Source organism: Cupressus sempervirens, chromosome 8, assembly GCF_028749045.1.
Source record: "Cupressus sempervirens isolate cs-2001-9-10 chromosome 8, ASM2874904v1, whole genome shotgun sequence".
Lineage (NCBI taxonomy): Eukaryota > Viridiplantae > Streptophyta > Pinopsida > Cupressales > Cupressaceae > Cupressus > Cupressus sempervirens.
In genome coordinates, this window is record NC_143125.1 from 208,751,914 (window position 1) to 208,767,848 (window position 15,935).

At 35.7% G+C, this 15,935-nt stretch overlaps 1 long non-coding RNA gene and 1 pseudogene across 1 annotated transcript in view; one reads left to right on the forward strand and one right to left on the reverse strand.

Annotated features, from left to right (window-relative positions):
• Positions 1 to 5,097, forward strand: part of LOC149542240 (uncharacterized) — a 196,840-nt gene extending 191,743 nt beyond the window's left edge. The window contains exon 3 of the long non-coding RNA XR_016355443.1: positions 4,969 to 5,097. This is a non-coding gene — a long non-coding RNA (uncharacterized LOC149542240). The remainder of the gene's footprint in view (positions 1 to 4,968) is intronic.
• LOC149542243 (uncharacterized) lies at positions 3,241 to 4,269 on the reverse strand (annotated as a pseudogene).
• Positions 5,098 to 15,935: the final 10,838 nt, after the last annotated feature.

Below are 15,935 nucleotides of genomic sequence, written 5' to 3' on the forward strand. Positions count from 1 at the left end.
GTAGCTAGCTCATTAAATAAATCAACTTATCCCAGTTGTAACCTTTTGCTTACATTTTCCTTCTTTTTCTTCATGAAGGGCCTCTTCAAGTAGACTAACTTCCATCTAATGAGCCTCTTTGTTCTTCATGAATTCATTAACTAAGGGTTCCATTTTCTCACTATACTCCACTAGCTCCTTATCATGAAATTCTTCATGAGCTCTTAATTCTTGTTAAAAATTCTTTTTATGCTATAAGCTTTGTGCTTCTAACTCTTTTGTATGAAACTATTCAAAATGTTTTCTATGTACTGCTAACACTTGCTCAAAATATTGTGCCTATTGTTCCAACTCCATTGTAGGGCTTATCTCATGCTACCTAAATTGTTCCACTAGATACTTCTTGTGATGTAGCTCTTGCTCATGCATATGGTCCTCATGTGAAAGCTCTTGTTGCTTCATGCTAAAATATTGTTGCTCTCCCATGCAAGAAACCTCTTTTATACACTCAAAGCATGTATTTTCATGCTGTCAATATGCTTCAGCAGGGGTGGGTGAGTGGAAAGCAATTAGGACTTGCTGGGTATTTACTAGAAAAGGACCATTCTATATGAAATTAGCAGTAGAACTACTTGGGTAAGGTTGAAAAAAAGATGTATAAGAAAATTCTTCACCAAAATGAGGATGATAAGCCATTGTAAACACTTGATATACTCAAAACTAGTAGATTTTTCTCAGAGTCGCCAGATATGCAAAAATGACCTCTCAAAGGTCTGAAATTTGCTAATAGCATATTAGAACCAACAAAAATAATTCTTAACTTGTCCCAACATGCAGGCCAAAACTGTTAAGTACCAAAATTTGCACCTAGTATTGAACTGAATGAGTTCAGTAATTCTGGTATAACTTGGGAATCAATTCTACGTGGGACATGCAAATGAAGTGAAACCTCCAATTTCTAGGTTGATTCCTATCAGATGTTTCACTAAAATTTATAAAATTTATGAGGCAAAAGGAAAGAAGGCTATAGAAAATGAAAGCTAAGCTAAGGTGATTGCACCTAAAATTTGAACTAATGACATTCAAATAAACTCTAACACTTGAAACCCAAAAATTGGTAATAGATTCACACAACTTGTCTCTATGATGCATGACCATCAATGTTTCACAAAAAAGTTTAAACACATACTTTCCTAGTAAATGAAAAGATAACTTTCACAATAATGAAACTATGACATTCATAAAACATAATCTACAACTTGCACATTGCACTCTTTATAGAATAGGCATAACAGTGAGACAAAACTGAAGGAAAAGAAGAATTTCACTAACATCTTGATCCAATCACACTAATACACAACCCCATAATTAGCAAGAAGGTGACAAAACTCATCAAAAATTATCTCCAATGTAGCTTTTGAATATCATAACCGAGTTACAAAATCATGCAAAAATATGGCCAAAGGATACAGAAAAACCACAAAGAGCCAAAATTGCATAAGAGAGAATTGCTTAATACTTTTTTGTATATAATATATAATAATTTGCACTAGTTTTTAGTTTTTCCTTAGTTTCATTCTTTTTTTAGTTTTATAAATGTCGTTTCACGTGTGCAGGTATTTTTGCGTTCTTTTTCTTTTTTTCTCATTTTGTGTGTGTTTGGTGGTTCTCTTAGGTTCATCATTTCTTTTTTCATCTCCTTTATTTTTATTTTTAACCTCTTTTATGCCCTCCATCTCTCAAGTCTCTTTTATTTCATTAGGTGAGACATTTCTCTTTTTTTTTTTTGCTCTTCATGAATTCGCATGCTCTCCACTTCTCTTCTTATATCTCTTGAGTTTAGCTTTCTCTACATATCTCTACTATCCTACTCTTTCACATCCTGATGATGGATCATGTAGTATGATCTGAAACATTGATGGTAAAAAAACACACATAATCGAATCCAAAAAACTTCTTATTTACAAATGGATTGTGGAAATTTGATGATGTTAAGAGAATTTCTTTACAAATGAGTTACAATCTCCTTAAGTAAAAACTCAAACTCCACCAACTTGTATCCTCCAAAAAAGGTTCTAGAAACACCTTGAATTGGATTCAACAAGAAAACCCTCAAAATAGGATCCTCCACTCTTCAAAATGAATAATAAAACAAGGTAAGAGCCACCTCAAGTCATTAAGACACTTATGACTCACCTAAACCTCCCCAAAAATACTCCTAGTACTCATAAATGACTTCTAAAAAGAGGGAGAAAGTCAAATTTGACTTTCCTAAATTGACTCCATAACTCCTAGATAGACTTCTTCAAATGTGATGACAAAGCCCATATACTATCCTCTTGATATTTTAAAACATAGTAAGTCATAAGACTTAGTCATTTTAGCCATGTATTTTGGTTCCTTATTTAAAAAACATATTAATAATTAATTACAATTTATATAACCATTATAATTAAATATTAATTTACAATATAATTTATACAGATAAATAATATTGTTAATACTAACTAATATTAATGTTTTTTTTAAAATTAATGTTTTCCTCTTTAAAAAAATATTAGCATTAGTTACTATTGATAATATGGTAATACAATTCTAATGAAACTAAATCATTTTTGCCATTCGACCAAGTAGAAAATGAAGGAAACAAGAGAAGGACTTGGCGATGAAACCCTAGCTATTGGTTATGGAGGAAATTTGGAGTAATTCTTTTTCCTTTGCTATGAAAATGGAGTTAGTTGTTGCTATGACTGGGTCTTTTATGTGGAGCCGTTGAAGTTTGCATAAAACTCGACTCTTCATTTTGAGTTTTACGTGCCTGATTTATGGTTTTTTCCAATGAGTCTTTTGAATTGTTGGAGTAAAACATGGCTATTTGTGGATAGAGTTAATGTCATTCTAACCGATCTTCTCCTTGCAACTATAAGTTAAATCTATTGGAGTTTGATTTCCTTTGAAAAATCATGTTTCTCTTGTTGTTTTATAATGATCTTGGAGCTTTATGTGCTTAATCATGGCTATAGGTTTTGATTTGTTGATGTCATTCCTCAAGATCATTTTTCTTTAAAAACTAGAAAGTTGTAGTCGCCTACATTTGCTGACCACTATGGATGATATCTTTTGTTATATATTCAGAGCTCTTCTTTCTTCTTTTGGGCCTCTCTACATATTTGTCATGAGCCATGCATTGTTTATTTTTATTGCAGAAATTTCTAGTTCGAACCCTTTGTGTAATCTTTTGATGTTTGAGCATCTACCATTTTAATGGTTTAGGCACCGTTTCATTTTGTTGATGGCTATTAATGAAGGTTCTTTGCAATTTTCTTGGTCTTTCACGTTGATTAAGCCAACATGCATACAATCCTCTATGTTTTTTACTATTGCCTCCATTTTATCAATAATGCCCAGATGCCCATAGGGATTGAGCATGCTATTAAAAACAAATGTATCAAGCATAAGCCCAACTTTCCTCATTTGGCTCATAAGTTTTTTAGATTCAGCTACTTTTTCCACTTTTTTTGTATGCACTTAACACAAACATGTATGATTTAATGGTATGCTTAAACCTTGTAAGCTCCAGATCTTGAAATACATGGGTCACATCATCATGAAATCCTACCCTTCTATAAGCATCTATCAAAATATTATATGAAGCTTGATCTAGCTCACAGACCATATGTTGCATGAGAGAAATTATCTCGGCCGCTCCTGTTGGAAAACATCTTTGGCTACTTGTAGGATTCCCTAACAACATTGTAAACATAGACATATGATTTGTGCCCAATAAACAATAGCAATCCAAATATTTTCTCTACATTTTCACAGTTACATTCCCTAGCATATGCATTAATTAATGATGTGTAAGTGACGGTGTTTGGTTTGCATTTTGTAAACTTCATTCCATTAAAGATTTCTAGAGCTAAATGAGAGTGTCTTGCTTTTCCATATACATTAAGCACAATAGTGTATGTATCAATAGATGGTTGAAATCCTTCTCTTTTCATCTTCTCAAAGACACCCTTTTCTTTGTGAATGTTTCTAGTCTTGTCGAAAGCATCAATAAATGTATTGTATGCAGAAACCCTAGAAGGAAAAACATGCTTGTGCATTTGACTCAGAACGACCTCTGCTTTTTCAAAAATTCCATACATATAATATGCCTCAACAAGTAGAACATATATATCTTCAATTGCAATATAGGACACCTGTTTCATTCTCAAGCAGACACGCTCTATCTTCTTACACTGATATGTTTTTTTCATGGACTTCTATGAGCACATTCTAACACATAATATCTAGCCAAAAGTGACTTTTATCTAGTATCCATTCACATATTGATTAGTTTTTACTTCTTGTTAGTAGCTTTTACGAAATCATAAGTAAAACCATTGTTATTATTGAGAACTTATCCTACTGTATATTTTTCCTTTCTGGTGTTCTCTTTGTTCATATTGTAGCTAGTTTACCTTTTGCTTGATAATCACCTTCAAAATGTTCCTGATTATTCATGTTGCATCAAATTTCCATCTCTTTTGTCATACCCAAAGCATTTGAATATTTTTCTTCTTCTTGTTGAGGCCTTCCATCATTACTTAGCTATGTCATTTTCCCTTTTAAATACTAAAATCTACATGTTGTTATACTTCTACTGATATGCATTTCTAACTACAACATTCATTATTTCTCACTTGTTCAATGTTTTGATCAATTATTTCAATCTTATTTCTAATAGGTATGTCGGGATCAATAACCCTTGTGGGACCCTATCGTTATATCTGCGTACCTATTAGAGATAAGATTCTACACAAGAAGCAAACATTTTAGCAATAAAAACTTGATATAATGATAATTGCCTCTTTGCTGGTATATGTTTATGTTTTATGCTAGTACATGTCATGAAAGTACCATAGAATGTTTACATATGATGTGAGGTGTTTCTTTCATTGCTTAGATCCATTCGATCTAACACATCTTTCTTATGGATGCAAGACTCAGAGATTTGGATAAAATGTAGTTCAAAGCAGAAAACGAGAGGGATTGGAGCAATGCAATACAACCCATCATTACAGGAAATGAGTGGTTCCCTATGACCCTCTCATTCTATGCTCTTTTCATGCTTATGCACTTTCATAGAATAGAAATAGCTATTAGCATTTAGGGGCAACTCTTATGGTCAATTATGTGTGTGAAATTTACTTTTAGTATTACATTTCATTCTATCAATTGTAATTATCATTTGTATCTATTTTTTGATAAATAATACAAAGACATTCTTGTGTAAAATGATGGCATTCATGCACTTTCTTTGTCTTCATACTTAAATTTTACACATGTGTTTTGTACTTGGCAGATGTAGTGGTTGTGTACCTTTGCATTTTGGTGAGATGGATCATTTACCATTTAGACACTCTTCTTTTCATTCCTACTTTGGTTGCAACCTTCCATGTTCGATTCATCATCTCTTCAAGATTTGGTGTTTTATGCCTTATGTATCTTTGAGTTCAATTGTTACCCTTGTGTGCCTCCTGATTTGATGTAGATTATAGTCTTCTCTACATGGTCAAGTTATATTTCAGTGGAGATTCTTCAGATCAACAACTACTTTTGACAGAGTTTTGCAAATTCTAGATGCTTCAATGGTGTTCTTCATGATGATCTTTTGTTTTTATCTTCTAAAACATTCCCTAGTTTGAAGGCTTTTAGTCTTTCACTAGTTTCTTTTTAGCATTATTTCCATCTTTTTTTGGTTTAGGGTTTTTCCCATGTGGTTTTGTCTATTTCTCCTCTTTTTAGAGATTTGGTTGTGCTTGGGTACCTCATCAAGCCTTCTTGCTAGGGCCCAATTTTACTTTCAATAATAGTTTCTAGGTTTTCAACTACTCCCTAAGTTTATCTTAAGGGGGGGTCTTAGAGTAATAAAGTATTTTCTTATTAATTGAATCATATTGATTTAATTATTAAGTCACTTATTATCTCTATTTTACTTAAGATAAAATTTGAGCATATAATTTTTATTAATTATTATCATGCAACCTAGGTTTTACTTTTTAGGGTTTTGATCTTCTTTATAATGATTGATCTCTTTATGATAATTCATTCAATATAATTGATTTTTTTTTTTTTGCACATCAAGAATGTCTCATCTGTGAATATGGAAATTCCAACCTCAATAGCTTTTACTTCTCTCTTTTTGTGAAATGTGCTTGCGTGCAAGTGATTCTTGGTAGCTATGGGGTTGATCTTTCATCAACTTCAACAGGCAGTTTGATCCTTTTTTGTGTAAAAAATACAATTGGTTTTAGGGTTAGGTCACAATCATTGAATCCTTCCACCTTTTTATTTCCTCCTTCACCCTCTAAAAACTTCTCCAAACTTCTCTTTGAGTCCATGTATAAAAAATAATCAAACACAGTTTCTCTTGCATTAAATGTTTCGGCTCATTAATCCTTATCTTCCACACAATTTATATACTTCAATAATTCAACTATGTCATCAAGGAATCTAAATTCCAAACAAATGTTGAAACTCATCTAAAATTATGTTCTTCAACCTCAATCATCACTAGATAACTTGGTCGATACTACTTTTCCTTTCTCGGCTTACAATGACATCACTCAATCCATTTACTAGTGCTCGGTTCAACTTAGGGGAATGCACTAAAGTTCACAAAATCTAAGATGAAATGTAGAATGGGTCTCGACTACTAGGCCATGTTAGGTACCCATGTACATAATGATATGCAATCTCTCATAAAGTGAAGAAAGAGGGAAAACCTCATGGGAAAAACCCTCCCCCCAAAAGAGAGATGAATAGGGATGCATGGATGGATGGAGTGATCAAGACCCCCCCATTACAACATACATCCAGTATATACATAAGAGAATGATGAGAAGAGGAAGAGAGACAAGATAGGCTCCCCCCCCCCACAAAAAAAAAATGTCAAACAGTGAGTGGTTCAATGAAGAAGATGATCCAAGATTGCAGAATGGTGTTCCTCCCCTTAGGAAGAAACAATACCAAAGGTACAAATGAGACACTTCCGCTATGTGTGGAAAAAATCCCATGGATAAGTGATGTCTCTGAAACTTGCTCAACTGGTTGAAGAACCTATCTCAGAGAACTATCTGACTCTGCAACTGATGAAGAACCCTATTGCAACTGTTGATCATAACTATCCACAATCACTTCAACCTATGATGATCAATAATGTAGAGAATGAACAAGAGAGTCAAATGGAGCCCTCGCGACAACTGAAGAAGGTAATTCTACATCAAGAAGCAAAGGCAAATCATCAATATTGTCCCCCAAACCTATCAGTGAACCTATATTTGGAAGACTAGATGTACCCTGTTGTTTTGGACCTATCACTGTGACTATGTATGCATGTGGACTGAACTGATGTAGTGACCTCTCATTGCAACTATTGATAGAACCCCACATGTTTGAATCTATTGAAGCACTATCACTAGTGTCACTATTAGTTTCCATACAATACGAGGTGCAGAGAGGAGTAGAGGACAAGCTAGGTGAATTTTCCTCAAAGTGAACATCCTTCTCCATAGAAATTTGATATGTCTTGGGATCTAGAAGTTTATATGCCTTCACACTATCTTCATAACCAATGAAGATACAAGGCCAAGACGACTATGCCTTGCATCCCTTGGAAGATACTTGTGCCCATGCAAGACAACCAAAGACTTTGAAGTGTGTCACAATAGGTTTTCTACCACACCATGCCTCAAAAGGAGTTTTTCCATTTAAGGTTGGATGAGGAGATCGATTAAGAATGTGAGTGACACTTGAGATTGCTTCAACTTCTAATGATGGATCTAGAGACTTGGCTTATATCATGTAACTTACCATAGACTTGAGAGTGTGAATCCTCAAAGCTACAACATTTGTCTTATGCAGACTGAAAAATGGTGGAGTCTAAAGATGAATGCCCTCGAGTCTGCAAAAGTCTTTAAGTCTTCTATTCACATACATGCTTCCATTATCCATTCAAAGTTCTTTGATGGCTTTCTGGGATTTCCATTCTACATGAGTCTTGAAGGCTAGAAACTTTTCCAACACTTCATTCTTATTATGAAGAAAGTAGACCCAAGTGAACCTTGAAAAGTCATCAATGAAAGTCAATATGTAGCAACCTGAGCTAAATGCAAAATGACCTTCTAATACCATGTGAACCATCTATAGAACACCTGGTGCTCTTGAAGACTTCCCTCTCTGTAACTTCCCCTCTGGATGCATATCCACTGAATTTGTTGAACATTCACCCTTAGAAAAGTTGAATTGAGGTAGACCTTTGACCATTCAATTTGTACAAAGTTGCTGAAGATAGTGAAAGTCAAGATGACCAAACCGCTCATGCCATAATTGCATGTTTGAATTTGATTTTCATAACAAGAACTTTGAAGGAGACTTGGGCACAAAATGAGAGAAAGAGTACAACCTCTTGTTATGATTCACTTTCTCCACTACAACCAAGGAATCGTCTTTTAGATTGTGCACCTTTACTGAGTCTGGAAGGAACTCAACTCTATGTCCATCTCCAAGGTGAGTGATTTGGTAGATTGATAGGAGATTTCAACTTAGGTTTGGAACATAGAAAATGTCTTGAAACTCTCCATTTCCCATTTCCACATTTCCTTTCCCTTCAACTTCTATTTTGCTATCATCTCCCATGAAGATGTGTGGTACCTTTGAATGCTTCATTGAAGAAAGAACCTCCTTTGAAGAACCCATGTGATATGAGGCACCTAAGTCAAATATCCATTCCTTTAAAGAGTTTGAATTTTCCATGAGTGCTTGCCCTTTGCCCTTTGAATATGAAGAAGACCCTTTATCCTTATAAGCATTAGGCAATGGAACATTATGTCTCTTCATGATGTTGGTCAATTCATCAATCTTCTTAAGATAACACTCATTCTCTTCATGACCCGATTTCTTGCAATAAGCGCACCTCTTCTTCTCCTTATTGTTGTTGTAATACCCCAAAATTGGCTCATTGCCATTATACCAATTTTGGTCTATTCTGACCAATCCTGAGACCTATTCTAATAGACAATTCTCATTCTGATTGTCGCTACTTGACTTAATTTTTAGATGCAAAAAACCCTAATCTGCATTCATCATGCTCATTATTTAATTCCTATAGTATTTACTCATGTTAGTCACATCAAAATCTATTGATTAATATTTAATTTAATTATTAAGTATTTATACTTTAATTAAATAAAATTATACCCTAAGGCTAATGTACTAAAAAATTAAATTTATTTAATTTAATAAATATGCCTATTTTAATTAATTGAATGCGATTATTTAATTAAATGGAAAAGGTATTTATGAGGTCATATCTCATTTTATTAAATTAAATATCTTTCCTGATTCTACTCTTCAGTTCTAAATGGAAACTCTAAGTGAACTCTCTCTCAAATTGGAATCAATCTAGTTAATTTGATCTCACACCCATGGCAAGTTCAATTAACTGCTCATCACACTCAGATCAGAAATAATTCACTTCACCTGCAAAAGGAAGTTTCTATTTTAACTAAATCTTTCCTTCAATCTTAACCGTTGATCCAAGTTGATCCACCTGTTGATAGATTCCAAGAATTATATTTAAGGAACTCATAATTCCTCATTAAAGAGGTTGAATTTTATTGCTATCGAATCGCTGCTACATTTTATATTCACTTTTAGCTCACATATTCCCATATGTTTACATTCTTAGCTTAATCTCATCTAGTTCTTAAAAATGCATATGGTTAATCTAGTTTGATTTGCATGTTCTTAGATTAATTGCATCTTTCATATAGAATAATTGCATATCACATGGATTAATTGCATTCAAAATCCTTCGTTCTTAGAGGGTCTGGTTTCCTATACCTCAAATCTGAGGACATTGAATAGGCAAAATCCCTTTAGATAGGAGGCAATGGGTCACACTGTCGAGTGTCTTGGATGAATAATTCAATGTTCATTAGAGGATGACTTCGTAGGTAATGACCACGTTGAAGTGTGTGTGAGGTTTAGAGGCCTGCATTTTTACGCATACATTTCTGGCACCCACCGAGGGGTCAAGGAAATCAATTTCTCTGGCCTCATTTGCATTTTTTAATGTTATTTTAGTGTTCTATCTGTACTGTACCGTACCAGTAATTGAATCTTTGTGTGACACCTTCCATTTTTGCGCAAGGATTTTAAGTCCTCGCGTGAAGTATTATACCGTATCGTGCAAAAAAGTGCCCAACTGTGCAAGTCTTCATGCAGCACATTATTTTCTCGCGCAACTCAGAGAAAGATTTTGCATGACCTTGTGCAAGATTTTGCACAACTCTACAAAAGATTTCGTGTGAAGATCTACAATAGCAAGCTTAATTTTAGCATTTTTCAACGTCTTGTTCGTTCAATTTTGCTAATGTGCTTTTCTTGGAATCTATGTTGTTATGTTTCTCTAATTTTTTGCAACTTAACTATTGTCTGTAGGACGTTTTGTCAAAGATTCCTTATAAAACCCACTCAAACAGAAACTGACCCTTGTTTGCAGGACGATTACCAAAGATACATTTGACAAAGACCCGAAAAGCTTTCTCGTGTGGATCGTAGATAATCTTTGTGTGAGACCTTGCTCTACAACTATCAAATTAGCCTATTTGACCAATCTGTGATCTTCGTTCAGTCTAATGCTTGCATTGAGTTGTCCTTTCTTTGTCTGTACATAGTCCCAAATAGTGGAATTCAACTTAAACTAAAGATTTGTGATTTGCACTCTTACTAGCCTTGTCCTTTAGTTCTTTGGATTCTCATTATTTAGTGCTTGTCATACTTCGTGTTACATTAGTCATAACCTTGGGCTATTCTAACCTTCAAATCAGACTACTCATGCCTTAGTATATAGCATTCTTGTCTTATCCTATTGAGAATCAGTCTTAGTGTAGTCCTTGTCTAGGTTCTTGCCTTTTGTCCTTGTCTATGACTATCGCAACAAGAAGCGGCAATGTGTTTTATCCTCTTAGAATTAGGTGAGGTCATGCTAGGCGTCGTAATCGTGGAAGAGGTCACTTACCTTTTTTTTATATAGTTTACATCTAATTCATCTAGTGAGGCATCTTCACGATCTCCCTCACTTGTCAGGTCACCTCAAGTTCAACGAACACCTGAAACAAACTAGGAATCCTTTGTATCAAGAGGATATTGAGATAGGTAGAGATCCTGTATCTCCAAACATGATATATGACTCCCTTTTCAAAGGACCTTTCAAAACACAACACACTAAAACTGAACACATTCCTACAATGGCTAATTGTGAACCTGAACATGGTAGTCATAGAAGACATTAAGAACCACCTAGGAATGACAAAGAGAAAGAGAAAGACCATGACGCTAATGAGGAATAGGAAGAGGTGGAAATACTCCTTGAACACATAGAAAAATGTTGAAGAGACAAAAATTTTCAAAAGGTCATGGGAATCCTACTCAACGAAGAAAAAGAATAGTACTTTCTCAAACTTTCCCAAGAGGGGGCTAAGTTGCCCTCTCATTTCAATGTGGAAACCATTATCATGCCTGAAGAAGAAAATGAGACTTCTGAACTCCATAAAAAATTGAAAATTATGCAAGACCAACTGGCTCAGATGATGCATGAGAAAGAGAAACCCACAAAAACATACACATTGGATGCTCTTTGTTTGTTTCCATTTGACAATAGCGTAAACATGTCGCCTTTCCCATGAGGCATAGAGCTACCCAAGTACGACAAGTACTTTGGTACCACTGATCCCCAAGATCATTTGTGAGAATTTGGTGCTTTGTCTATGGAGTTTATACACGATCAAACATACCTCATGTGTTTATTCCTTAGAAGCCTAGGTGGTCAGGCTTTAGAGCGGTTTTCAAATTTACCTCCCGGTATTAAGACATTTGATGAAACTGCCAACTTATTTGTTTAGCAGTATTCTCATAACATTCAACATCCTGTCAACATTCAAGATTTATGCAACCTTAAGTAGAAAGTTGGAGAACCTTTTCTCACATTCCTCCAATGGTGGAGACAACTGTATACTAAGTATTCCCGCAAAATTCCAGAAATGGAGAAGCTTGACATTTTCACTGATAACCTCCTACCTGATTTTGGATATAGAGTCCAACTTCAAGGTCTACATACCTTTGAAGACATGATCACATAGGCTATTTGTATCGAGGAATTTATGATCAAGAAAGGTGAACTCACTCTTCAGAGGGACATAAAACAAGGTTCCACTTCCAACGAGGATAAAACCAAACATGTCAACAAGAATCGAGAAATTGTACATGATGGAGTTGTTGACAATGTCACCCCCAAACCTGCTAAAGTGGCATTTAATCTCACAGACGGCCTCAAAGCGGCCAAAAATACTGAGAAACCTCCTCCTGACAACAAGACATCCAGGAACAAACTAAGAAACTCATGGGCCACATGCCTCAAGTGAGAATATACACCCTTGGGAGAACCTTTGGATGTGGTTTACAAAACATTGCTACAACATAAGCTTATTTCACCAATGGACAATCCTTGTCCCTATGATCCACAACCATGTCCACCATGGTGGAATGAAACCTCATTCTATGAGTACCACCACAATAAGGGACACAAAACTAGAACTGCATAAACTTGAGCCATAAAGTCTAGGACATGATTGATGTTGGTGATCTTGTGGTAGATGGACATAATAAAAACTCAGATCACAAGGTGTTCAAAGAGCCTTTCCCAGCCTATGAAAAAGGAGAGACTTTGAAACCACAACCCAACAATAAGGTCAACTATGCATATTCCAATGATGACAATGTGATCAACATGGTTGAACCTGTGGATTTTGAATACTGCAAAGTTATTACCATTAAGGGCAAACAAGATAACGATAAACCCAAGACACCATTTGTCTTGAGGGGCTCTACTCTCAATGCAATGGATAATACGCCCTCGCAACACTATGCTAATGCTATCACTCGCTCTCGTGCCAAGTTAGTGCTCAAAAGCCTTGCACCTTCTAGTTTTGATCTTGAAAAACACAAAACAAAGCCCTCGTTGGTCCATCTAGCAAAGGTGCAAAACCCTCAATGAACTCGATGAAAACTAGTTATAGTGTTCTCGATCAATTAAAATGAACTAATGCTTAGATTTCCATCTTTGGAATACTTAAAATCTCGCCTTCTCATAGGTAGATTCTGGACAAAGCCTTCGCTGAGGAAAATGTTCCTCAAGATCTTAATCTTGAGCGATTTCAATCCATGGTAGGTCACTTGACCTCGCCTTATCTTATGACCTTCTTTGAGGAGGATGATAACTCGCTGAGTCACCCACACAATCAACCTCTACACATCGAGGTTATGATCCATCAGACACGTGTTCGTCAGGTACTCATCGATAATGGCACTGGCCTAAATATTATCTTTTTTGTTCTCCTAAGACAATTGAATTATTCTAAGGACTCTATCGATCCTCAACGTAAGATCACTATCAAAGCATATGACGAAGTGGAACGAAAGTCTCTAGGTCTTGTGGTTTTACCCATTTGTGTTGGTCCTCTAGAAAGGGATGTCACATGTTAGGTGCTTGACATTCCCTTGGCTTACAAAATTCTATTAGGATGGCCATGGATACATGAGATGCATGTTGTGCCATCCACATACCACCAATGCATCAAGTTCCCATTTCATGGCTCCAAAGTTACTATTCTTGCGACTACTAGCTATAGCTACAATATGCTCAAGGCTGAAGAAACTTTCATCCCTACTAACCATGAATCCACTGAATATCATGAAAATAAGCTGAAACAAATCAAGTAGTCATTCAAACTGAAATAAATTGGCTTGGGAGAGTATCACATTAAACCAATGTTGTCATTAACATCTCTTCCAGAATCTCCTCGTCATTACGGGACACCCTTAGAGTCAAAGAAGCCATTCGTGCTGACACCTCAGACCAAGTATAATGGCACTTTTGTTAAGGCTACAGTGCCTTTAGAGGATGAAAGTAAAAATAGAGCCATTGCAACATGGCTTTATAGAGAAGAGGCTCCAATAGACTTAATAGAGCAAGCTCGAGAAATCACTCCTAAGAAATATGGGCCTGGTCTTAGACTTATGAAGTGTTTTGGTTACAAGGGAACTGGCCCTATTGGGTGCAATAACAATGGCCTAATTGATCCTATCAAAGCAATAGTGATACAACTAGCCTAGGATTTAAGAAGGTTTCTTTCCATTTGGGACCAAATAAATTTATACAAACACCTAAGAGTTCATCTAGAAACAAGTCACAAGCTGAGTCAGATACTCGAGAGGAAGAATCTGATGACGAGGATTCCTATGCTCATCCTATTCGTCATGATCTCGCTAAATTCTTCACTGAGCCAGATGACTTTGTGCCACTTTTTAGCAATGTGGATGATACTAGTCACTTTTCTGAGGACAATACTAAGAAACTCAAATATCATTCAAAAAAGGGAGAATCTAGTCAGTCATTATGTATTGAGTATTTGTTTAAGAACCCAGAGGATGAAGGTGAGTATGCCCCTATCACTATTGGGGAGTTCTATAGTCTGTCACCATGTAGCACTGATTCTAAGGAATATGAGTTTGACTCTCTTTTAGAACTAACTATTGATAAAGACATTGACCAAGTGCATGTCTATGAAAACCAAATCGAAGCAGGTGAAACAGCTAGGGTTAGGTCACATGGGTCTGATCCAACTAGTGTCCTAGAGTTGTCAATTGTTGACGTTCATACTCAGAGGCATTTGAATACATCTGTGGACGAGGTCACTGTAGGTCTCGAATTTCTGGTCCAAGCACTTAATGACTATACTATGAATACAATTGAACTAGCCACCACTCTCTCACTCACACATCTTGAGCATATAGACTAGAACCCTAATGCATCTAGCAAAGTCCCCACGTTCCAGAATGACTATGCTCTCGCTTGTTACCTAAAATCTATCGAACCTATAATATCTTCCACCAATGAGAAAAGTGTCAACATGACTAAGGCTAACATCAAATATCTCATTCATACAATTAAAAAGAAAAAATGCAAAAGGTCGATGGTGAAAATCACATTGTGGCAGTATCAAAACCCAAAAAAGTAAAAGAAAAAGATGTATCCAAGGGTGAAAACCTCTCTAAGGTGCCCGCGGATGAGATATTTGATGCACTTCCCAATCACTTTCAAGAGAGATCATCAGTGTTGATAGAGCCAATGCAACCAATTAACCTAGGCGCAGAAGAACATCCTCATATGATACATCTGGCACAGTCGCTATCACCTGAAGAAAAGGAAGAATTCATTTCCTTTTTCAAAAGAAAAGAAAATAAATTTTTCTTGGACATACTTTGACATGCTAGGACTGGATCCCGATCTTATCATGCATCACTTGTCCATAGCACCAAGCATCAAACTAGTCAAATAGAAGCTTTGGAAAATGCATCCTCACGTTGCATTGCTCATCAAAGAAAAATTGGAGAAACTTCTAAATTCTGGTTTCATTTGCGTAATTGATTATGCTAAATGGATATCCATTATTGTGCCAGTTTCCAAGCACGATAAATCTATTAGGGTTTGTATTGACTTTCGTGATCTTAACTTGGCATGTCCTAAAGATGACTTTTTGCTTCCTAATATTGATATGATAGTGGACATGATGGCTGGCTATGAGCTATACTCACTTATGGATGGGTTTTCTGGATACAATCAAATAAAAATCATGCCAGAAGACTAGGAGAAAATAGCTTTCACATGTGCATGGGGAACCTTTTGCTGGAATGTAATGCCATTTGGCTTGAAGAACGATGGTGCTACATATAAGCAGGTTGTTACTACAATTTTCCATGATATGATGCATAAGACCATGGAGGACTACATTGATGATACCTTGGTCAAAAGTGCTAAACACAATACTCATCTGCAAGATTTGCGA